Source organism: Salminus brasiliensis, chromosome 16 (genome assembly GCF_030463535.1).
Source record: "Salminus brasiliensis chromosome 16, fSalBra1.hap2, whole genome shotgun sequence".
NCBI lineage: Eukaryota > Metazoa > Chordata > Actinopteri > Characiformes > Bryconidae > Salminus > Salminus brasiliensis.
In genome coordinates, this window is record NC_132893.1 from 27,395,567 (window position 1) to 27,419,028 (window position 23,462).

Below are 23,462 nucleotides of genomic sequence, written 5' to 3' on the forward strand. Positions count from 1 at the left end.
CTAACAGGTCTAAAACAGACCATCTCAGCATCCTCAACCAGCTGTTATAGACCTGCTGCTGACACCAGTCTGGAACTGGAGCTTCACTGGATTATGTTCAGATTAAAGGGCCAGGATGAGGGTTGGGATTAGATTTTGGGTTTAGGTTAGGGTTAGAATTAGGGTTAGGGTTTAAAGATAAGGTTAGAATTAGGGCCAGGATAAAGGTTAGAATTAGGGTTTGGGTTCAGGTTGAGGTTAGGACTAGGGCCAGTGTTAGATTTGGCCCACTTGCTTCTTTTCCTTTCAGCAACAGTCCTGTATCTCTCAGCTTGTCCAGAAATGCATTTGAGAAGTGTGTTTTAAATTTTTAATTTAAACTTCCATGGCATCCAAACTCTTCTGACGCTGTTATTTTTAAGAACAGTGTACCTTCTCCAGAGCAGATGGTTCAGCTTCTTTTTATCACCAGCAGCCAAGGACAACAAAAAGCTAAAACGCTGCCGATCTTGGAAGGCGAAATGCAAAAGCGGACCACCGCCGGTGAGGGCGTGCTCGCAACTGGAACCCACCCTTAGAATGTGTGTTTTCAGCTAATAAAAGAAAAAAAAACCTTGCAAGTCGGTGGGTTCCTCTGCACGAATGAGCTACGATCCAATTATAGCCACAGAGCCCCAGAGAGCGTGAGGCGAGCTGAGCTTCACGCAGTGTGTGAAGAGGAGCCTGTGATGTTCACATTGCTGCGGCGTGTGGGGATGTAGGCCAAGAGCTCACACGTGGCGATGGCAGATCACGCAGGTAGGAGAACAAGGTGCCTCGGGCCTAAAGCGTGCCGTTTCGCTTCCGCTCCCTTTACTGCACTGGATCGTTATAGCTGTCGTGCTTGGATTGAGGAGGTTCAGTGTGTGTGTGTGTGCACATGCTGGGGGGGTTGGAGGGGGGTTGTGTTTGCTGCTGGGCTCCAGTAGGAGTGATCTGAGGAGGGAGGTGCATCCTGCTGTGTTGCTGGGGGTGCACAGCCCACCCTGTAGCGTAGGAGTGCTGTGTTTGCTAATGCTAATATTGAAAATGCTTCTAGAGAGGAAGCTCAGTCTCCTGGGACAATCTCTCTCTCTCTCTCTCTCTCTGTCTCCATGTTTCTCAGTCTGTGGGAGGTGGTTGTCAGCCGCTGTGATTGGCAGGTCAGTAAGCAGGGCAGAACGAGCATGACTGGGTTGTGTAGTGTAGGTCTGTTCATCAGTCTGGGCAATTTTTTGTCTGTTGCTTGTTGAAGCATTAGTTTGGCCAAAAATCTAATTTACACAATCTTTTCCTGCCCAAATGTAGTTAATAAATGAAGGCATGTTTGGTATTTAAAGTTTGCTTCATTAGTTTTGCACTGGCGCTGAGAGGCTAATGTAGCTAATGAAGTAATAATACCTTGTACCCCACCAATTTGATGACCAGACCATCTCTTTAACCATAGTAGCAATCAACACATCCAGTCTATTGTGCAGAGTAGCACATAGAACATATTACTCATGTCACATTATATGAATATATAGATGTAGTAACTTGACATAAGAAGTACCATTATATAAACCGCTATAAATGAGGAGACCGGCCATTGGTTGAAATTTGAATGGGACTTCTCGTAACGCTCAACAATGGCGTCTGCTTGCGGATAAAGTCTCGCTCTTCAGCAAACAAGAAAAAACAGGCAAGCCTAGTTTTGCCAGACCTAGTTTGGCTGCATAGAATTGTCAGTAGAATTTCAACATTGGAGGTTGGGGTCAAAATATCTGCTCTTCATTTTGAAAAGCTTCTGTGGCATAAAATGACCTCTATTATGTTTCATGTACCATTTCATGTGACCCTGCCTGGAAAAGGACTCAAGTTTCGCCCCCAGAGCCTTATAATGTAGACTAGTTATTAACTAGTTTTCAGATGTGAAGACTCACGCCACGGTAGCAATGCTGGCTGAAGCTGGCAGCCGTCGCAATAGCAGTGGGCCTTGCCATGGTCTTAGCATTGCGGATCAGTTAATGGATCAGACACAGCAGTGCTGTTGTCGTGTTTAAATACTGTCTTCACTCACTGTCCACTCTATTACACACTCCTACCTAGTTGGTCCACCTTGTAGATGTAAAGTCAGTGACAGAAGCTCATCTGTTGCTGCACAGATTGTGTTGATGATCATCTAGTCCTTCGTCAAAAGCTCCAGCAGCACTGCTGTGGCTGATCCACTTGCACCAGCTCAACACACACTACTAACACACCACCAGCATGTCAGGGTCAGTACAGTGCTGAGAATGACCCAACACCCAAATAATAGCTGCTCTGTGGTGGTCCTGTGGGGTCCAGGCCTTTGAAGAACAGGGTAAAAGGAGACTAACAAAGTATGCAGAGAAACTGGAGAAGATGGACAACAGTCTGTAATTACGGAACTACACAGTGCTCCTGTGTGGTGAGTGGAGCTGATAGAATGGACAATGAGTGAAGAAACAGGAGGTGGTATTAATGTTATGGCTCATTACTTGTATTACTTGTTACATTACATTTAGACAGGAAGCTTCAGTGCAAAACTAGAGAAGCAAACTTCCAAGCAAAGAGCAAAGAGTCCAACCATGTCTTGGCTGATAGACTGTGATAGACTTTGCCTTGACAGTCCCAACCTGCCCCTTTTCATTAGTAAGACTCGCATACTGCGCTCTGTCTTCCTCAGGTGTTACACAGGGTCAGAAACTGAGCATTGTCTCTGCTGCTGTGTGGGTAAAGAGAGAGAGAGAGAGAGAGAGAGAGAGAGAGGTTTGTTGTGTTTGTTGACATGCAGACAATAAATAAACTCATCACTAAAATGATAGTCATCAAGGTTTATTGAATATTTTTGGGTTTGGCCAAAATTGGATGGCTCTCTGAGATTGCTCCTCTTTTTGAGGTTATTCTGGAGTCAGACAGATATTTTTACATATTTTGTGAGAGTATGGAAAGTTGTTGCATTTCATATTACTGCTTCAATTTAAATGCATGAATTTTACATGAGGCTGGAAGATTGTCTACAGAGACACTCAGTGCTGAGCACTTCTCTAAAATGACTTTGTTAGATTGCCTTATTCAGAGATTGATAGACACATTACATTATACAGAGATACAGAGAAAGATACACGTCACTGCTGTCTTATCAAAACGCCATTCTTTCATTTTTATATTTTGCAGAGTTTTAAAACACCAGCTGTCTTTTACCTTATGTGAACGTTCCATAATAAGTGAACCAATAAAGGTGGTCTAGAAATGTATTAACACACATTAGTCCTTCAGTACAAAAGTGTTTTTTCTTTCTTTCATAAAATCACTGTTTCTTAGAATTTAGGGTTTCTTACAACATTGCTATAATGTACAGTTTAATGCATAGGTTTGGCCGCCTCTAGTCGAGAAGCAGTAAAGTCAGCCTCCTAAAAGCTAATCAAACATTAAACACAATATTTTAACACAAATATTAACACAAAATTAGGGATGTCCCAGTCCAATACAGTGCATCAGAATCAGGGCTATCCAGGTATATTATAAAGGACCGGGTATTGGCTATTTTAATATCAATCCAGTTCTGAGTATTTGTTTCAACCACAGTGTCCTAAAGGCGCCATTAACAGACATTGTTTCAGTGCGGACGTTCTCAGACGGTAAATAAAGGAGTTGAGAGTCTGCAGTGTGGAGCTATTTTACAGTGGAACATGAAAACAGAGCATAATATCTGACGCTTTCTAAAACCATTACTGAAACGCTCTGTTTTACCAGCGGGAGAACCGCACACCCTTCTCTGTTTTTAAACCAGCACTATAGAACACATTCAGAATCGAGTGGAGGCTAACGCTAATGGTAATACACACACATATGCTATAGAAATCCAATCACACACTGTTACACATTCACCCACTATAAACCAGTTATTACACACCAGTAGTCGACAATAAGAGATATTGGTTCAGAGTGTGTACCACTACACACACACACACACACACAAAGGCAGTCTTTTGACTGCAGTGTTGTAAAGGAACTGGGAGCTGATTGGTCAAGGAGGAGAGACATTAAAAATAAAGGGATTTTACTGAATGTATCAATCATCAGCTCATCTGATCTAAACTGTGTTACTGTGTTATTTATATAAACACAAAGATCAGATCAGCTCAGATCGGCTGATATTCAGCATTAAGAGACTCAGGTTTGATCAGGGGGTAAAATAATTTACATTTACATTTAAGGCATTTAGCAAACACGCTTATCCAGAGCAACTTACAAAAGTGCTTTGCTATTTAGTCCATGAAGCTTGAGTGCACAGCGTTGCTAAAACCACTAAAGGGCATCTCGAGGTCACACACTAAACAATATATTGCTGTAATAAACTCTCGATTAATCCCTTTACCTCTCCAGACCTTAAAACACACCTTGAAGTACACAGTGTACTAGAAGTGATAGGTGGAGAGCTACTGCATCATGGACGGTCTGAACTGTCCCACCCGCCTTTCCTCCACTAATTCTCTCTCTTCATTCTGCTGCTTCTCATATAGTGAAGTTGTATATTCAGAGGCCTTTTTTTCTTTTAGATGTTCTGTCCCTGAAAGGGTCTGTCTCCTTTTTGCAGTTATGCTGCTATGGGAAATGGAACTGTATTGCTTTGTGGCCTGTGACGGCACAGAGAAATGAGAGAAAGAAAGAGACAGGCCGAGTGTGAGTGAGAGAGTGATTACACGAGTTTCAGACGAAATCCAAATCTGAGTAATTGTACCCTCACTACATTGTTACATGTCCCTAATTTGTGTTCATGTAGATTCTAGCAGTTACCCTATAAAGTTATGCATTAGTCCAAGTTGTTGGATTCCCCGAAAGGAAGTTTGACTCCCCATTTGTGATTCAGTTAGCCAATCGAAATGCATGAACAACCATTGGTCAGAATGATTGAAAAACAGGAGGAAATAAGATGATGATTAAATTGAACTAACCAATCAGAATGAGCATTGTTAAAAATTCAAAAAGCCAACGTGAACACATAAGGGAAAATGTATCCAAATAAGAACACAAGAAGGAACAAAAGGGCAAACTGATTGCAAAAAGTCAGCTAGCCAATTAAAATGTAGAATGTAAAATTACAATACTGCAAAATATTTAAAAAATCAACTAGCCAATTAAAATGTAAAATGTAAAATTACAGCATTGCAAAAATATTTAAAAAATCAGCTAGCCAATTAAAATGTAAAATGTAAAATCACAATACTGCAAAAATATTTTAGAATTCAGCTAGCCAATTAAAATGTAGAATGTAAAATCACAATACTGCAAAATATTTAAAAAATCAGCTAGCCAATTAAAATGTAAAATGTAAAATCACAATACTGCAAAATATTTAAAAAATCAGCTAGCTAATTAAAATGTAAAATGTAAAATTACAATACTGCAAAATATTTTAGTATTCAGCTAGCCAATTAAAATGTAAAATGTAAAATTACAGCATTGCAAAATATATAACAATTCAGCTAGCCAATTCAAATTCACAAGGTAAGATTAAATAAACAATAATGGCTTTAAAATTCAGCTAGCCAATAACAATTCAGGAGGGAAGTCTGAACTAACAAAACACTTTGCAGGAGGAAAAGGGACTATTTCTATTATTTTTAAAACAGTGGAACTTAAAATACATTTTGGATACTCTATAGAGCTTCGCGAGACGTCCTAAGGGTGAACAATACTTATGTATTAATAATGATCCCCACCATAGCCTGTCAGAAAAAGAGACCCTCATATAGAACCTCAGTGAACATCATACAACTCATCTGCTGATGAAGCCTCCTTGAATGAACTTTGGACAACCTTCTCAGCTTGTCTGTTGACCAAGCAATCATTTGGTTTGCTTTCCCTCCAGCTTCCCTCCAGCATGTGCTCCCCTAGCTTTATAGCTTTACATGTGTTTTTGTGGTTCGGCCTGAAAAGGGGATCAAAATAACCTGCACCTCTGCGTCATCAGAGGCTACGAGGTTTTCTCTCTGTAGAGTTATTGAACTTAATACATCCAAATAACTGTGTGTTAGTGCGGCAGCTGTAAGAGAAAACATCACTGCCAGTAATATTATGTTATTACTGTAATGGCTTTGGTTGGAACAACATCTGTGTCACTAAAAATACAGCCAGAACTCCCTCTGCCAATTGCTGCATTTTTTCCCATTATGGGCTGACAGAGTGACAAAATCATGGGCAGGGCTTTATTTCCGTGCTAGCACAGGTGGAACAGAACTTTTCCAGATTTACTGTCATATGTCAAAGACGTTTATCCCAACTTTTAAATGGTTCTGCAACCAGTAAACCACAGAACCATATAAGCATTTACATGGTCATTATTTTTAGTAAAGAATGGTTGAGGAGCTCCTTTTGCAAAGCGTATAAAACCTCAGTAAAGCAAGTAAAATGATTTATTACAAACCACATGCTAAAGCATGTTATATACACTTTATGGACAAAAGTATTGGGACACCTGCTCATTCAGTGTTCCTTATGAATGTTTTAAAGAGTTTATCCTGCTTTTGTTGGAAGAACTGTCTCTACTGTCCAGGGAAGGCTTTCTACTAAATTCTGTAGCATTTCTATGAGGATTTGGTTGCAATCAGCAACAAAAGTGTTGGATGATCACCTCTCCACCTCATCCCCAGCTCCCCAACTCATTCCAAAAGTATTGGATGGAGCATCATCCATCATTCCAGATCACAGTCCCACTGCTCCACAGCTCAATGCTGGGGGGGCTTTATACTGGCGTTCATGTTTATCTGCTCCAGAGAGTCCTATTCAATTGGCAATACTTTTCTACAGGGAATAGACAAGCTGTGTGTGCTTCCATTTGCAGTACCACATTGGGAGGAAAATTCTAATAATTTGTTAAAAATACATATTTTTAAGTAATATTTAAGAATTCAGGTACAGCTATCTGCAAATGCTGTTTTGCTGATTTTCTGACTGAAAATTTGCAAACATATCCTAAAATAAATGAAATTAATGGTTCTTCTTAAGGTTTCTTCCTCCAGCTCTGAGGGAGTTTTCCAACCCACTGTCCCCTGTGGCTGCTCACCATGGGTTGTAGGTTTTCATGTTGAACTCTTGCCCTATCACTGACTCCTGCATAGCACTTTCTACACCAAGCAGCTTTACAGGAATCAAAATGCATTTGGCACACTCTCCCCCCCATTACACGTATTGCTCCTGACACATGGAGGGTGAGGACAGCAACCAGCCACCACCTCTTTTCAAACTGCTGATCATGCAACGGCACCGGGCAACCAACACGCTTGGAAGAAGGCGCCGGGTACCCAGCTCTGATGCACTGGCTAGCAGAAGGCCATGCTGGCAAGCATCACACTGAAGTGATGTGGGAAGAGTGAGCGAGCCATCTAGCCACCTAGAGAGAGCAAGGCTAATTGTGCTATCTTGGGCTCTGGCTGCTGATGACAGGCAGGTGGTGACATGATTTTTAGCCTACCATCTCCATGCCACCAATTTTTGATAATACAGTTTACTGCAAACCCTGTTGAGCTACTCAGTATCAGTGCTGCTCACAGCAGATATGTTTTATTATTTTGGGACTTCTCCAAGTTTGTGTGAATGAACGGCAAGATGATATTTACACTCATCACTGTGAGGCAACCAAATGACCTTGGATGAGATTACAGTGCAGATGGAGAAAGTGGAGAGCTATGGCTTTCACATATTGAGGCCATTGAGTAGTATAGGCCATTAATGTTCCAGACTATCTGACTATTTCACTGCTTTGCTTATCACAGTACTGCTGTCTGTGCATTCAGGAGTTCTTTGGAGCTCTCAGCTGTATTTCACTCAGCCTTTGTGGAACGGGACGGTCTGTGCAGGGCTGCCATTCATATCTGCCTGTGGCCATGTGATTTATGAACCCCCGCCTGCAGTGCCTCACCTTGAATACTTAATTAAATTAAGGCTAATGGGTGTTGTGGGCAGACCTGGTTCACATTTTACTAGGGATTTTCATGTCCCAACTTATTTCAAATACTTTTATTACTAATGTGACCTGTTTTGATTGTTATATAATATTTAGAAAGGGTTATTTGACTCTTTTTGGTGCTATTTACACATGGTTATATTTGCTTTGGTTATATTTTTACATTTGTATTTGCTAAATATACAGTACAAACAATGTAAAATGATTTTTGAAAAGTTTTTGAAAATGACATGCATGTACAAAATTACTTTGCCTGGCCATCTGAAATCAGAGGTCTGGGGTTTGCCTCCAGGTCCACAGCAGGTATCTACTCTCTAGACTGCTTGTTTTGCTTGATTGTTTTTTTTGCCATGGATTTTGCCAAGTGACTGCTTTGACTTCTCGCCTGCATGGCTAATAACCTTCTTTGAGAATGGATCCTTGTTTGCAGGTGTTCCTGCATGATAAAATGGCTTGATTGCAGAAAGTGCTGTTCTTCTCTAAATGAGAGTTTGTATCCAAACAAATTCAGGAAAAGCAATAAACGGATAATCCTAGGTCCTACTATTTTGCAAAAATGAAAAATCTGAAATTGCAAACTATCTACGGTTCGAATGGAATTCTTCTGTGTGAAAGCACACCAGCAATAATCAGATCCTCCTCTAAACAAGCCCATAATATTGTTCCTGGGTACCGGACCCATGTATTCAGGCCAAAATGCCCTAGCTTGACATCTCAAAGAACCTTTTGGACGTTAAGATGGTTCTTTGATGCCTGGTTGTAGATGGTTCTTATATATATATATATATATGTGTGTGTGTGTGTGTGTGTGTGTGTGTATAAAATATACCATATATATTTTATATGTAATATATATATATATATATATATATATATATATATATATATATATATACATACACATATAACACAAAAAATATATAAACTATACAGAAATAGTTCTATGTATCCCCAAAATAGGTTCCACTATCTTTACAGTCAAAACACCTTTTTATAACTTCCAAATGATCGTACTAACCTTTAATTGGGTTGCACTGTATTCTGAGAGTTCAGTACTTTGTAGATGGTCAAGATAGTCTTCAACTACAATTCAACTAAACATAAATGATATTTCTTCAAACATTGAGCAGAATATAATTCTAATAAATCTGCCCTTCGCTTAACCCTCACTTTAATTTCAATTTAAGATCTAAACTTGACACTTAACCAAGTATTTATTTAACTACAATATGCATTTACATTTAAGTGCTGTTCATCTCAAAAAAATGAGCAAGTAAATCATCTCCTGCCTAATGATGCTTTGACTTCCATTACGTATTTACTGACTGAGTCCCGCCACCAGCCCTTCGCTTCCCCAGCCTGCGACACTGTGCAAAAGATTCAGTACTGAAACCTGCTCTAGATGTTGTGAGAGCAAACATTTAACAGCCATTTCCTGTGTAAATGGGTGGGCAAACACAGGAGCCCATGAGAGGCAGTAATTGCGTTGCCATATCACGTTACATAAAGCGTTTGATCGTGAGGTCAGAGAATGCTTCATCACTGAGCGCTTTGCTACCATTCACCTCTCATTTTTTCCACTAGGACCCAGCTCCACGTGTGCTGCTTGCCCTTTGTTCAGTCATCATGTGTCTGTCTCAGCAGACAGCTGTTTTAAAGATGCACTAGAATGGAAAACTGTATTTATCTTGGTGTAGTTAAATAATGAGGGGTTGGTAATTGGAAGTGACAAACCTTGAACCTCAAACACTACTTCCTCGTTTTTCAAAAGCAAAATCCAAGTAAACCAAAGCCAGAAAATGGGCCAATTCTGAGCCCAAAACTGTTAGACATATTGAAAATGTATCCTGTTTTATCCTGTCTGGGAAGGATATCTATTAGATTTGGAAGGATTGCTCTGAGAATTTGTTTGCATTCAGCAACAAGAGCGTTAGTGAGTTCAGGATATTGGATGACTGCCACCCCACCTCATCCCCAACCTGCCATTAGTCATGGTGCCAATAGGTTCATGTTTATTTGCTCCAGAGAGTCCTATTCTATTGGCAGTACTTATCTACTGGGACTAGACAAGCTGTGCATGTGCATGTGCATTTGCACATCTGTGTTTAAGTGTAATGGATTAATTGGAAGCAGTGTCTATAAACGTTTAAGCATGTAGTGTATTTACGCTGCTGAATTTGACCTGCACCCAGCCCAACAGCATAGGCTAAACACAATGGCTGAATTGGAGGAACATGGAAGTGAGGTTAAAAAGGATAAAAGCAGACCTGAGGAAACGTCACTGCGGGGATCCGTGCGAATACCGCAAAGGAGCCGGTGAAGTCAGCGAGCATCCATGCTAGCCTAAATGCTAACCCTAGCAGGCCCGTCTACAATCTCTTTGGCTAGCTAACCGTGAAGGCCACTGACTGGACATCGACAGCAACACTACGTTATCTGGAAAGACTGGACAATATTTACAAAAAATAATTACAATATTCTTCTTACACTGCTTAAAAACAAAGCTATGCTATGCTAAATGTCTACTGTGAGCTGCCATGGTGACATCAACCAGCCAATTAGACATCCAACTTACATATTTTTTTGTTTCACGAGCCTATCATAAAAAGGAAATCAGCATTCAGTCATTCTGAGGCAGAATAACAGGGTTGTAAAAAGCTTGCAAACATCCCATGCCTGTGATTTCAATCTTCAAATGCATAAAATTAATTTTCTCAAAAACAATATCACATCTTTACAGTAAACTGATCAGCAGCAGTGTTTTACTGTACAGACAAAATCTTTTTATCTATAAAGTCCTCTGACACTGACCAAATCACCTCAAAGCATTTTTTTTAAATGAAAAGTGTCTGATTGGCTCTGTTATATGTTTCCCACTCCCCATTATACCCCTCCTCCTCAAGCAATCATTAATCAGCTGACAAGTGTTTTTGTGTTCAAACCTGCTGATGTTGAGGTTGGATATACACTTTAAGTGGTTTAAGATGGTTGTGCTTCACTACATCTTCTGCCTTTGGTTTTCCACACCTGATTTCCCGAACTATTTAAATGAAGAGGTGTGTATGGGCAAAGGCATGCTAAATTGGCCTGCCATGTGTGTATAAGCTGTGTAATTTGATTAGCTGAGCTGCTTTGTGGCTTCAGATATTGATCAGACACGCTTTGTGTGTGTGTGTGTATGTGTGTGTGATTGCAATTCTTGGATCAGCCTCACTTTCGTTGCATCTGTGGCCTTTGAATCTGAGGCTTTTTTACATTTCTTTATCATTTTGTTTGAGAATAGACTTCATCATGGACATCATTGCATATCTAGCGTTTACATAATTCCATGTATAATAATAATGTCGTTTCAACTATATACAGAGTACAACATAACAATGTTTGTCCGGGTCTGTGGTGCAACACATAACACAGTGCAGACAGAAACACAAGTGCAATACAGAACAAGAGCAGACAGACTGTACAACACAATGCAGACAGTACAGTACAACACACTGAGTGCAGACGAGAAAGTGTAATGTTATTGTGGAGGATCAGCCAGAAAACAGTAGAGTGCAGCACAGGTTAGTGCGGGACTCTAGCAGCTACCTTTAAAATTAGCTGGTCAAACAACAACCATGAAGTGTGTTGACTGGCGATAGCTTTGTATAGTGTACAATCATGCCAGTGTTTGACTAATTTCCTGGCTCATGCAAAGGAATACTAAAACTAGGCTTTAGAGTGAGAAAAAGGGATCTCACCTAGGCTTTGCTGCAGTGTCAGACTCACAGGCCAGAGTTTTCGGCAAATTCACTCAAATTGAAGGATTGATGGTACCGAGTACAGTATTCTGACACCAGCATCCTAAATCCCTGGGGACCATTTATAAGCAGTCCATCACCTCTAAAACGAGTCATTTATCAGTGGCCCAACACCCCCCTACCTGAGGTTGCTCAGTCAGCCTATCAGGGAGAGAATTTATGTCGCCACTGAAGGACACTTCTGGAGCTAATTACACCTGAAAGCAGGGTTGCGATCTCATTTGATCGGCTGTGGGCTTCTTGGTTCCTGCACACTGTAAGTCACCTCGAATGGAACTCTCAGTATCTGCTTTGCCTGCAAAAGTCTGTGAAGCTTATAAAATACCTACCTATGATTTACCTTGTGTGTTTTTGTTTAACAGTCCAGCTTCTGCTTTTGTTTAAATCCTGGATAGACTACCGCTCCTAATCAGTGAGTGTCATATCTGGTACTTCCAGAAGGCCCAAGGACAGGGTAGGGTCCTATTTTAGTGATCTTAGGTGAGCTGGGGGGTGTACAAAGGTTGGGCATGCGCCTGTGTTGACAATTCACTACCAAGATAGCAATGAACGTCTGACTGTTGACGTCTGCCTAGGTTGTTTTCAGTCAGTGGCGCACCTGTGTTTTCCGTTTTCCGTTGCCAGGCGGAAGGCGTGAAAATAGACTGTTGGCAGGGTGTAAGATAGCAATGAGCATTGCAACAGTGTAGGATAGGGCCTGTAGACTCACTGTTGCATATATGTTATCTACACATATCCTGACATTGCAAATGCTCACGCTAGCATACCATCCCAGCAGGGGGTGCTTATACCTCACAAAGTTTGATGTCAAATTTATCAAGAAGCAGCATAACAGCCAAATCAGACCTAAATACAGCACAATCCTAAAGCACACTAACAACAAAGATTTGCTCACATCAGGTCTCCATAACTAAACTTCACACACAGCTTCAAAACACAGTTTGTATCAAGACAGCGAAATTGACAATATAAAAAAAGGCCATGGTGACACCAAGTCCCTGAATCACCCATACACTCCTGATCAAGCAGGAAAGTGGATTTTCAGTTGCTTTTTTCTAAATCTCAGCACAGTATGTTGTGCCACAGTGTAATGAATTAGGGGTGGGGACAAATTCCATTCTTAGATGTATGTTGATTCGGATGATTCTGAGCCGGACAGTCATCAACATTACACATAAAACTCAGAAGACAGATATGGTTCACTGATTATTTTATATAGTAGATAAACTTGTATTTGTGCTGTAGACATTACAGTATATCCCCCACTATATTATTTCATAAAACCTGTAAAGAAATCAGCATCAGTACATTTCTCTACAACTAACATTTCTGCACTTCATCAACATTTAAAAGTGTCAAGTGTCAGCTCCTGTAGTTTTCTGGCAGCCGTGTAGGCCAGTCTGTGAGTGAATGCCAATGAGCTGCCAAGTTAACGACTGTAATTCTGTACTGTAACGGATTTCAATAAGAATAATCACTTTTACCAGTGAATAATCTATTGGTTACCAATGTATTGTACACCTCTAATTATGTTTAAGGTAGAGAGAACAAGAAAGAGGCATAAAGAGAGAGAACCTGATTGAACTCATGTTCAGAGGAATGGCAGGCCTCTGGGAGTGTGTTCTTTGGTGATTAGAGAATCCACTACTGTAATTCAGAGGTTAAAGCAGTGGACGCCTGTCTTCATTTGTGAAATTCAGTTTTTCCTGGGACCACACAGACTGAGGACAACTACATAAAGGAGCTTCAGCTTCAGTATGTGACATTTTGCGCATCCAGTTGGATGCCAAACACACAAGGCGCATAAGACGCACACACACTTCCCCCTGCACCTGACTGAGACCGTATGGCATGTTTTCAGGGAGCGTCCGGTACCATCTGTGTGCCCGCCGTTCTCGAGAATAGGGCCTTTTCAGACCCGACTGCAGCATTATGTAATATGATATGGGAATGGAAAGAGGGCGCATGTAGGCTATACTCAGAATGGTGACAGCTGCCACTTGTCTGTTTTGAGAGTGTTGTGTTTTGTGAGTCTTGACAGCTTCATTTCACATTTCTTCTAAAAACTAAAATTGAAAAGATTTGAATAATTAATGGACTTGGCACAAATACCATACTATTACAATTTCTGATTAAAAATTAAACTCAAGGCCAGCTTTGGCTGATAACTTGTTTCAGAAAGTCTAATCAGGTCTTTGATGGCCATGGGGTTGAAAGCTGGGGAATAAAGTATATTTGTTTGAGTTCAATGGTTTTACTGATCTACCAGCATGACCTGGTTGACCAGCATGACCAAGTTGCTCATCAAGGTGGTTATGCTGGTTGACTGTGATTGCTGGTTGGCAGTGTCAGTGCCATTATCAGCATCAGCATCATCAGCATCATTATGCATTATCAGTATCAGAGTCGGCATTATCAGCATTATCAGCATTAGCAGCAGCAGCAGCAGCAAAATCATCATTATCATCATCATCATCATCAGTGTTGGTAAATCATTACCATCAGCACACCCAAGATAATCACAGCATCGTCAGCAACAGCATCATCATCGGTTTTAACATCATCATCATCTACATCAGCAGCATCATCAGTATCATCAGAATCAGCAATCATCACAATTAGAATCAGCAATTATCATCAGCATCAGCACAGCATCAGCATCATCAGCACAATATGAGCATCAGCATCATCAGTATCAGCACAATCAGCATCATCGGCATGTCATCAGTAGTCATCAGCAGCAGCATCACCAGGACAGCATCAGCAATCATCAGCATCATCAGCACATTCAGCATCATCAGCACAGCAACAGCACCAACCTCATCATCAGCATCAGCACATTCAGCATCATCAGCACAGCATCAGCACCAACCTCATCATCAGCATCATCAACAGCATTATTAGCATCAACTTGCATTAGCATTAGCATCATTATCACATTATCACTTCAGTTCCTAAATGTGTAATTTAATAAACAGGCCACTGTTAACTGCAAATACAGACTGTTTTTAGGTTTCTATTAAAACACAAAAAGTCCACTCTAAATGGACTAGGATACAATTTGAGGATTGTTGGTTTGAATCCCAGGTCATGCTGCTTGCCTCAGCAGCACAATGGGCCTTGCTCTCTCAGGGGTGGATTATATATATATATATATATATATATATATATATATATATATATATATATATATATGTGTGTGTGTATACATATATGTATGTGTGTGTATATATATATATATATATATATATATATATATATGTGTGTGTGTATACATATATGTATGTGTGTGTATATATATATATATATCTACATATATATATATATATATATATATATATATATATATATATATATATATATATCTACTTGAATATAAATAAGGTGTACATTTTGCAACTGCTGCGTTTGTGGTCATAATGCCCAGCCCTAGTTGCATTTGGCATTCATTTCAGGTTTTGCTGGAGCACATTATAAATAATATACAGGACATCATGAATAAAATGAATTATAAATGGACTTGTGATTGAAGAGGTTGTAAAATGTCTGTATAAAGAGCCGGGTGCGAGTCAGATTAACACAGTCCAAATAAACATGCATTAGTGCTGTGCCGGAGCAAAGCTCAGAGCAATATCAATGGTTGCCATCGTGGCTTCATTCGGCCTCAGTACCTTTTGCGGAGAGATGAATATCTGATCATTTCTGTTCACTGCTTTTGCTTCTGCTTCTCTTTATAGTTCTGTCTTGGGTTTTTCCCACAAATGCACTATGTGTGTGTGTGCCTTGGTTACGGTAATAGTTCTAGGGCTTTTAACAGTTGTGCCGATTCCATGGAGGCAGACGGATGGCGTTTGTATATTGGAAGAACCAATGGCTTGGTCATTGTACTTGCCCTGTGTATCTTAAAGTGCAACAAGCAGATGGATGAAGATTAGGTGAAAGTTAAAAACACTTTCTGAAGTCCTTGATAATCATGACACTGGAAATGGAAAACTGTGATTTTATATTATGCCTACCCAGTGCTCCCCCCCCTCACCCCCACGTATAATCAGTCCATCATCAACCAAGACATGTTTAGTGTAACAGGTTGTCTTACCCTTGTGTTTTCCCTAGTCCTGCCTTGTCATTAGTGCTCCCATCTGTGCCTCCTCTGTAGCCCTGCCCTCTTGTTAGTCTCAGGTGTTCCTTGTTGGTCTGGGTTTAAGTAGATCCTTTGTTCCAATGTTTCTGTGTATATGTGTTTGTGGGCCTGCCTGCCAGCCAGCCTGCCTGCCTGTCTGCCTACCAGCCAGCCAACCATTTGTGTAATTCTCCAGTTTTTGTTTATTTCGTCCCTTTTTTTGCTTTGTTTTATTTGATGTTAAATAAATAACCTGTTTTTACGCCTGTCTCCAAGTGCCACACTCTGTGACATTTAATGTGTTGCCTAATTTTGCACGAAATGTTTTAAGGCTAATATTTAGTATTGTGCATGCCTAAATCATCTCATGCTCAGAGGTATAGTATTTTAAGCTGTTGTTTATGTGTAAATAATAAGTATGTGATTTTAAAATGTCCATATGTAGTCTAACAAGCCTACAGCCTTACAGCCCTGTTACTTTACCTCAGAATGAAACATACTGATTTTCCTTTTACAGATGGTTTGTAAATGTTAAGGGCTGATTTATTGGCTATTTCTCAGAAGCAGCATATCATAGCATAGTTCAGCAAAACTGAAGAAGCAAACTTCAGACATGAAAAAACGTGCACATTTTAGTTGTGCTCAAACAGCAATGCTGCTCATGCTAGTTCTGTGCATTCTCCTGATTATACTACTATTAAAGTCCATAGCCAGCATTACAAACAGGCTTCTATTTCCGATTACTGCTGCTGCTGAGTGTGTGTGTGTGTGTGTGTGTATCCTTTTTCCCATTTTGTTTGATCCCAGGAACATTGCTGACCAAACAGAAAGATTTCCATCTTCAGTTACACAGAAATGACATCTAGGACCTCACGTAGCACACATACAGTACTGCAAACAAGCAGGTCAGGAGCAGCAACATGACCTGATCATGCATTTTTAAACAGCAGTAACTACAGTCACCGAGATGTGATTTGGGTACAGTGGAAACCTGAATGGCATGACAACAATAGCCCTGACAAAAAACAATGCATTGGCATTGGAAAGTCAAGTCAAGTCAAGTCAAATTTATTTGTATAGCGCTTTTTACAACTGTTGTCGTCACAAAGCAGCTTTACATAATTATTACTTAATAAAGAACAGAGACAGAGAAGAAAGAAGAAATAACATGAAGCGTCAAAGACCCCCGTGAGCAAGCCAACGGCGACAGTGGCAAGGAAAAACTCCCTCAGAGCTGGAGGAAGAAACCTTGTGAGGAACCAAGACTCACAAGGGGGACCCATCCTCCTCTGGCCAGACTGTTTTAAACATTAATGATAAAAATTACCAAACCAGGTACAACAGAAAGTTAATAGTTTGTGATATTAATAGTGTCAGACAGGCACGAGTCCATCTAGGTTTCAGCACGGCCACCAAACAGGCAGCAGCGGCTGGCGGGTGAGCCATGGGTGGTGGTGGGTTGGGGGGGGGGCCCGCTGGCTGGACTGGTAGGTGGCAGCTGGTTAGATGCAGGTAGAGGGGACCTCAGCGGGCAATCTTCCTGCAGATCGGGCTGGGTGGCCATTTACTCGGGGAAGGTAAAGAGAGAGAAGTTAGTTCTAAGAGGAATTTTATGGAGTGCAGAGAATGTTGATCATCAGCATCTGGGTATGTCTGATGACTCCGGCAGGTCTGATTATCACAGCATAATTAAAAGGAGAGAGCCAGAAGGTAACACGGACACGGGCGTACCCTGAGAACACCAGCATCTATCTGCTCCACCGTCAACAAACCTGAGTGATCGCGTGTAAGCAGCGAGACGACAGCTCCAGCATCTCAGAGTACTACAATTCCCTGGGTCCGCGAACCCCTGGACCTGCAGCCCTTATCTAAGAAACATTAATTACCAAAAGCTAAACTAAACATATAAGTTTTCAGTTTAGATTTAAAGATTGAGACTGTGTCTGAGTCCCGAACATTATCTGGAAGGTTATTCCAGAGCTGGGGGGCTTTATAGGAAAAGGCTCTTCCCCCTGCTGAGGTTTTCTGAATTTTGGGAACGCGTAAGAGGCCAGCACCCTGAGATCTAAGTAGTCTTGATGGTTCGTAATATACTATAAGATCCTGCAGGTACTCAGGAGCGAGGCCATGTAGGGCTTTATATGTTAATAAAAGAATTTTGTATTCAATACGGAATTTAACTGGGAGCCAATGAAGTGCTGATAGAACTGGACTGATATGGTCAAATTTTCTAGTTTTAGTAAGGACCCTGGCTGCAGCATTTTGCACCAGCTGAAGTTTATTGAGGTTCCTGCTGGAACAACCTGACAGTAATGCATTACAGTAATCTAGCCTTGAGGTAATAAAAGCATGTACTAGCTTTTCTGCGTCTTGTAGTGATAAGGAGTTTCTTAGTTTGGAGATGTTCCTAAGCTGCATAAAGGCTGTTCTACTAATATTAGCTATATGTTGCTCAAATGATAAATCTGAGTCGAATGTGACGCCAAGATTTTTAGCTGCTAAACCAGGAATGATGGGAGAATCTGCCAAGTCTAACATTAAGTCTGATAGTTTATTTCTAGAGTCTTTTGGACCTAAAAGGAGAACATGTGACATCCAGAGTTTTATATCCTTTACACAGTCCTCCATTTTCTGTAATCTAAATTTATCGTCAGGTTTGGCTGATATATAGAGCTGTGTGTCATCTGCATAGAAGTGGAAATTAACGCCATGTCTGCTTATAACTGAGCCCAGTGGTAACATGTATAATGTAAATAATAGTGGTCCTAAAATTGAGCCTTGCGGAACTCCATATCTTACATCTGCGTAGTTTGAAGATAAATCGTTTATCTTTACAAATTGGAAGCGTCCCGTTAGATATGATTGGAACCATGATAGGGCTGTCCCTGTGATTCCAACCATTTTCTCTAATCTTTCTAGTAATATAGAATGATCTATTGTATCAAAGGCTGCACTAAGGTCTAGTAGGACTAATAAAGATACGTAGCCTTGATCAGAGGCAAGAAGGAGATCATTCGTAATCTTCACTAGGGCTGTCTCTGTGCTGTGATTGAGTCTAAATCCAGACTGGAATTTCTCATACATGTCATTTTTACTCAGGTATAAGCAGAGTTGTTGGGCCACAGCTTTTTCTAATATCTTAGATACGAATGTTAAGTTTGAGATGGGTTAAGTTTGAGATGGGAAAGCATCCTTAATGTTGTCAACATAGCTGACATCATGAGTCACTCTTACTCCATGACTTCACTGGAAAACATGACTTTACATAAGTGAAAATGTCTAGAAATCAGTCGAATGGTGTAAATGATTAAATCATAAGGATTAATGGTATATATGGAGTAGCATCGAATAGATTGGACACCCCTGTTCAAATGACATTTGATGACGTGAAGTACGCATGCACAGAGAACACACTTCTCCTCACATCATTTTCATGCAAATTTCAGTGATTTCACAAATTCTATTTACTTACTGCATTTACCATTTCCCCCAATATGTTAACTTATGTTAACAAGTAAACAGTACCTGTAAATGAGCAGGAGTGTGTCTCTGTAGATGATATGTTTACTTATTTGTTACCTTGTTATTTGACCATTGATGGCGTCCAAACTTCTGCACAAGACAGTATTAACTACATAGGGCTTAGCAACATGATGTATGTCAATATCACGATAGATTAGTGTGAAGTTCCTGTAGAGAAGTACTGACAATAGAATAGGACTCGTAAACATGAACCTGTTGGCACCATGCCTAATGCCAGGCTTGGGCTGAAGGGATATAAAGCTCCCAGCATTGAGCTGTGGAGCAGTGGAACTGTGTTCTCTGGAATGATGGAAGGTGCTTGGGGAGTTGCCGATGAGTTGGGGTGGTAATCATCCAATATCCTGACCTCGCTAACACTCCTGTTTCTGAATACAATGAAATCCTCACAGCAATGCTCTTCCAAAATGTAGTAGGAAACCTTTCCTAGACAGTAGAGACTCCAACAAAACAGGATAAACTCTTTTACTGCCCTTGATTCCACAATGAACGCTTTTGGTGTCCCAAAACTTTTGTCCACATACTGCACTTTTATGTGCATGTAATAGATATGGTAGATACTTCTAGAACACTGACACCTATGTGTTCACTTACAAAGAAAACACATTTAGCCCTGGTTAACTGGATCCACACTCCCCGATTTTCACTTTCCAGGACAGTTTTTTTTTTTTGGTGCAGTATGGAGTGAAGTTTCCTGATCACTTGGGAAATCTGTCAAATGCTCAGTAATAAGCTATTCCTCCAGTAGGCAGACAGCTGCAGCATCTGCTGTGGGGGTGTAGTTCCTCTCAGATTACTATGGATACAAAACCTTGTCAGAGAGTGTGTGCGGTTTTCATGGTACAGTAGTTGTGGAGGAACCTAGTTGATGTTCCTCCCTGGAAAAAGTGATGTACTGAAAAGACCTGATTCAATAATAAACATGATTTCCACATGGAAACACATTTCTTACTTCCACTTTTACTACTTCTGTACTTTACTACTTTTGCTAATATTTAGAACTGATTCAAGGCCCTTCAGTGCAGTTTCATTGTGTATTCACACACTCTCTAAGCATTTAGAGAATAAACCATCAATGACCGGCCAGGTTCGACCAAAAGCAGGATCCCACTCTTTACAGCTCTGCTGACCCTCACAGTAAGATGCCTGGCACACAGATTTATTTTGATCCTCTGCTATTTCAACACTTGATGAGACGGTTTTTCCAGCTGAATGACCCTCAAAGTTCCAGGGCCTGAGTGTCCTGAGCTGACCTCAAATGTATCAGCTGTCAGTTACATACAAATGAGACACTTCATGCTGAGATGCATCCTTATGAGATATCCTATCAAATACTTCAGGTCAGCAGTTCCCAGTGCAGCCCTGGAGGACCCTCTGCCTGGACACATTTTGTTCTATTCCAGCTTCCAAAGCTCCTGAGCCAGCAAACAGAGTGCAGTTGGACACCGACCTTCTGGCTCAGTCTGGACTTGACTGGATTGTCAAAATTTGACAATATGAGGCTCAACTTGTCAGAATAGACAATACTCACTGCTTGACATGAACTTCAACTTTTTTGGACTATGAAGATGTTCGAAGTGGCATCAGCGAGGAACCCCAGCTCGTTATGATTTATCGGTTAATTTAAACAAGTAAAAAAGGCCTCTTTAAGGTTACCCTTATTGGTATTATATCTGGTTAAATGGGACTTATCTTGGAAAAATGGTTCTAAAAGCTAGAGCACAAATGCTTTGTACTAGATTTATGGAGCATTGCTGTGAGGATCTCAGAATCAGAATCAGAATCGGACTTTATTGGCCAAGTATGCTTACACATACAAGGAATTTGTTTTTGGTTACAGTAGCTCACAGTGCTCGATAACTGACATTACAGAAGTAACAAACACACCCAACCTACACACACACACACACACACACACACACAAACACAGTGACATACACGCACAGATACACCTGTAAACTTAACATGTGCAGAGTTGTATATTTAAAGTAAAGTGCTAAGTGCAGCAGTAAAGAACAGTGCAGACTGAATTAAATAGAAATAAATATGGAGAACAGAGGAGTCACTGGTTGAGACGGTAGTACAGATTGTTCTGAGACACTATCAGAAAAATAAAAGTGCAGTACAGAGAAAGGAGAGTGAGAGAACATCTGGATAGGATGTATGTATGTAGTAGACTGTATTCAGAATGTAGTGTTGTAATGTTCAGCTGTTCATGAGTGTGATGGCATGTGGGAAGAAGCTTCTCTGTACCCTGGAGGTCTTGATCCTCAACTGGCTGAAACGCCGACCTGAGGGAAGATACTGGAACAGGTGATGTCCAGGGTGTGACGGATCACACCTGACGATGTTCTCTACACGCTTCCTGGTTCTGGCCGTGTGCAGGTCCGGTAGGGAGGGTAACTTCACACCGAATCTGACTGCATTTAGTGACAAGAAGCTTTGGCTACTCGTAGGCCATCGATTTCGTAATATTAATATTTTGACTTTTACTTTTACTCCCAGGTTATGTGCATTATATTTTCATATTTCAGTCAACTGGGCACTGCAGTAGAAATGTAAGGCCACCATAAAGTTGAATAGTTTTGGTTTAGATGAGATTTCTGGCACAATACTGTTTTGTTATAAAACAGTTGTCTTTTTAACTGCTTGAAGAGAAGATAAAACTTCAATAACCAAAATCTCCAACCCACTTTATATTTTTTTAATAAGTGTTGAATGTTGAATGTTTATTTAATTACATATGAATTTATTTTTTGTAATGGTATCATTAGTATTGAGAATTGCAGAATTTCAGTAGTATTGGTACCGGCCACCAAATTTCTGGTCTCGTGACATCCCTACAGAGGTCCAACAGAAATAACCCACAGCGTCAAAGACTGTGAGCTTGTTTCTAACTGTTGAAGTGAAAGTGAATGTGTGAAATAACATATTTGTGGGCAAAGCATGCACACAAAAAAATAAAGGTGCTACCGAGGGTTCTTTGATTGATGCCAGAGAAGAACCACTTTTAGTCTAATAAAAATCATGTTTGTGGAAGGGTGTGTTAGTGTGAACCCTCACATTAGCTGCACAGTAGTATAGTGTGTGTGTTGTACAGTCCAAGGGACCTGGGGTTGTGGGTTCGATCTTCTCTCAGGTCTTTGTCTGTGAGGAGTTCGGCCTGTTCTCCTCTTGACTGTATTGCTTTTCACAGTGGAAGGTGATTTCCTTAATTGTAGATAGGTGCTCAATTGAGCCTAGGTTTGAGTGAATGAGTTCCCTGTAAGTGTGGTACCTTGTGATAGACTGGTACCCTGTCCATGGGGGATTCCTGCTTTGCTTTGGGCCCACCACGGCCATGACTTAGACAAGGGGGTGAATATTTATGCAATCACATAATCACATTTTATTGTATATATATCTTTATATAATGGACATTACTTACTAGATATCTGTTTTCATGTTGACATTACATAGTTATTGATATTGACCATTTATAAAAGGAGGAAATATCCCTATAGACTCTGTAGATTCCTGAGAATGGTGAATTGACTTTATGATGAATTTGGCATTCGAGGCTTTTCCATCACATCATAAAAACTAAGGTTTGAGAAAGTAATGATAAAACAACAAGAAAAGCAGAAGTCTCCAGTGTGTACAAATATAGCTCCACGAACAAACACTCACTTGTTGGAAAAGAAAGCTGCATAGTTGGACCGACTCCTTGGCCACATATCACCACATGCACTGTGATATTCCACCTCGCCAATTAAGTTTTACAGACGGAAAATGCATCGCACTTTGTGCTGGGACAGAAATAGCATCTCACTTCCATTCAAACAGCCTCATAACAGTCTGTCACTTCTCCTATTTGGTGCCAGTTTTTCGACTGTGCTTTACTCAGAGACGAGATGAAGGTGAAAATAAACTGGAGGACTAGAAAATGGGCTGGAGCAAAACTTTCTCCGCTCGACTGTAGATGAAGTTCATTTTCATTTTGGCTTTATTGTTCCCCGGGAAAAGAAACTGTAATTATTTTCAAGTTCACAAAAAA

General features: G+C 40.5%; 1 protein-coding gene across 2 annotated transcripts in view; it reads left to right on the forward strand.

Annotated features, from left to right (window-relative positions):
- The first annotated feature begins 715 nt into the window (after positions 1–715).
- Positions 716–23,462, forward strand: part of syk (spleen tyrosine kinase) — an 85,766-nt gene continuing 63,019 nt past the window's right edge. The window contains exon 1 of one of the 2 annotated variants that reach the window (XM_072659666.1): positions 716–777. The gene's annotated coding sequence lies outside the window, so the exon portion shown is untranslated. The remainder of the gene's footprint in view (positions 778–23,462) is intronic. The other variant, XM_072659667.1, reaches the window with a different exon arrangement.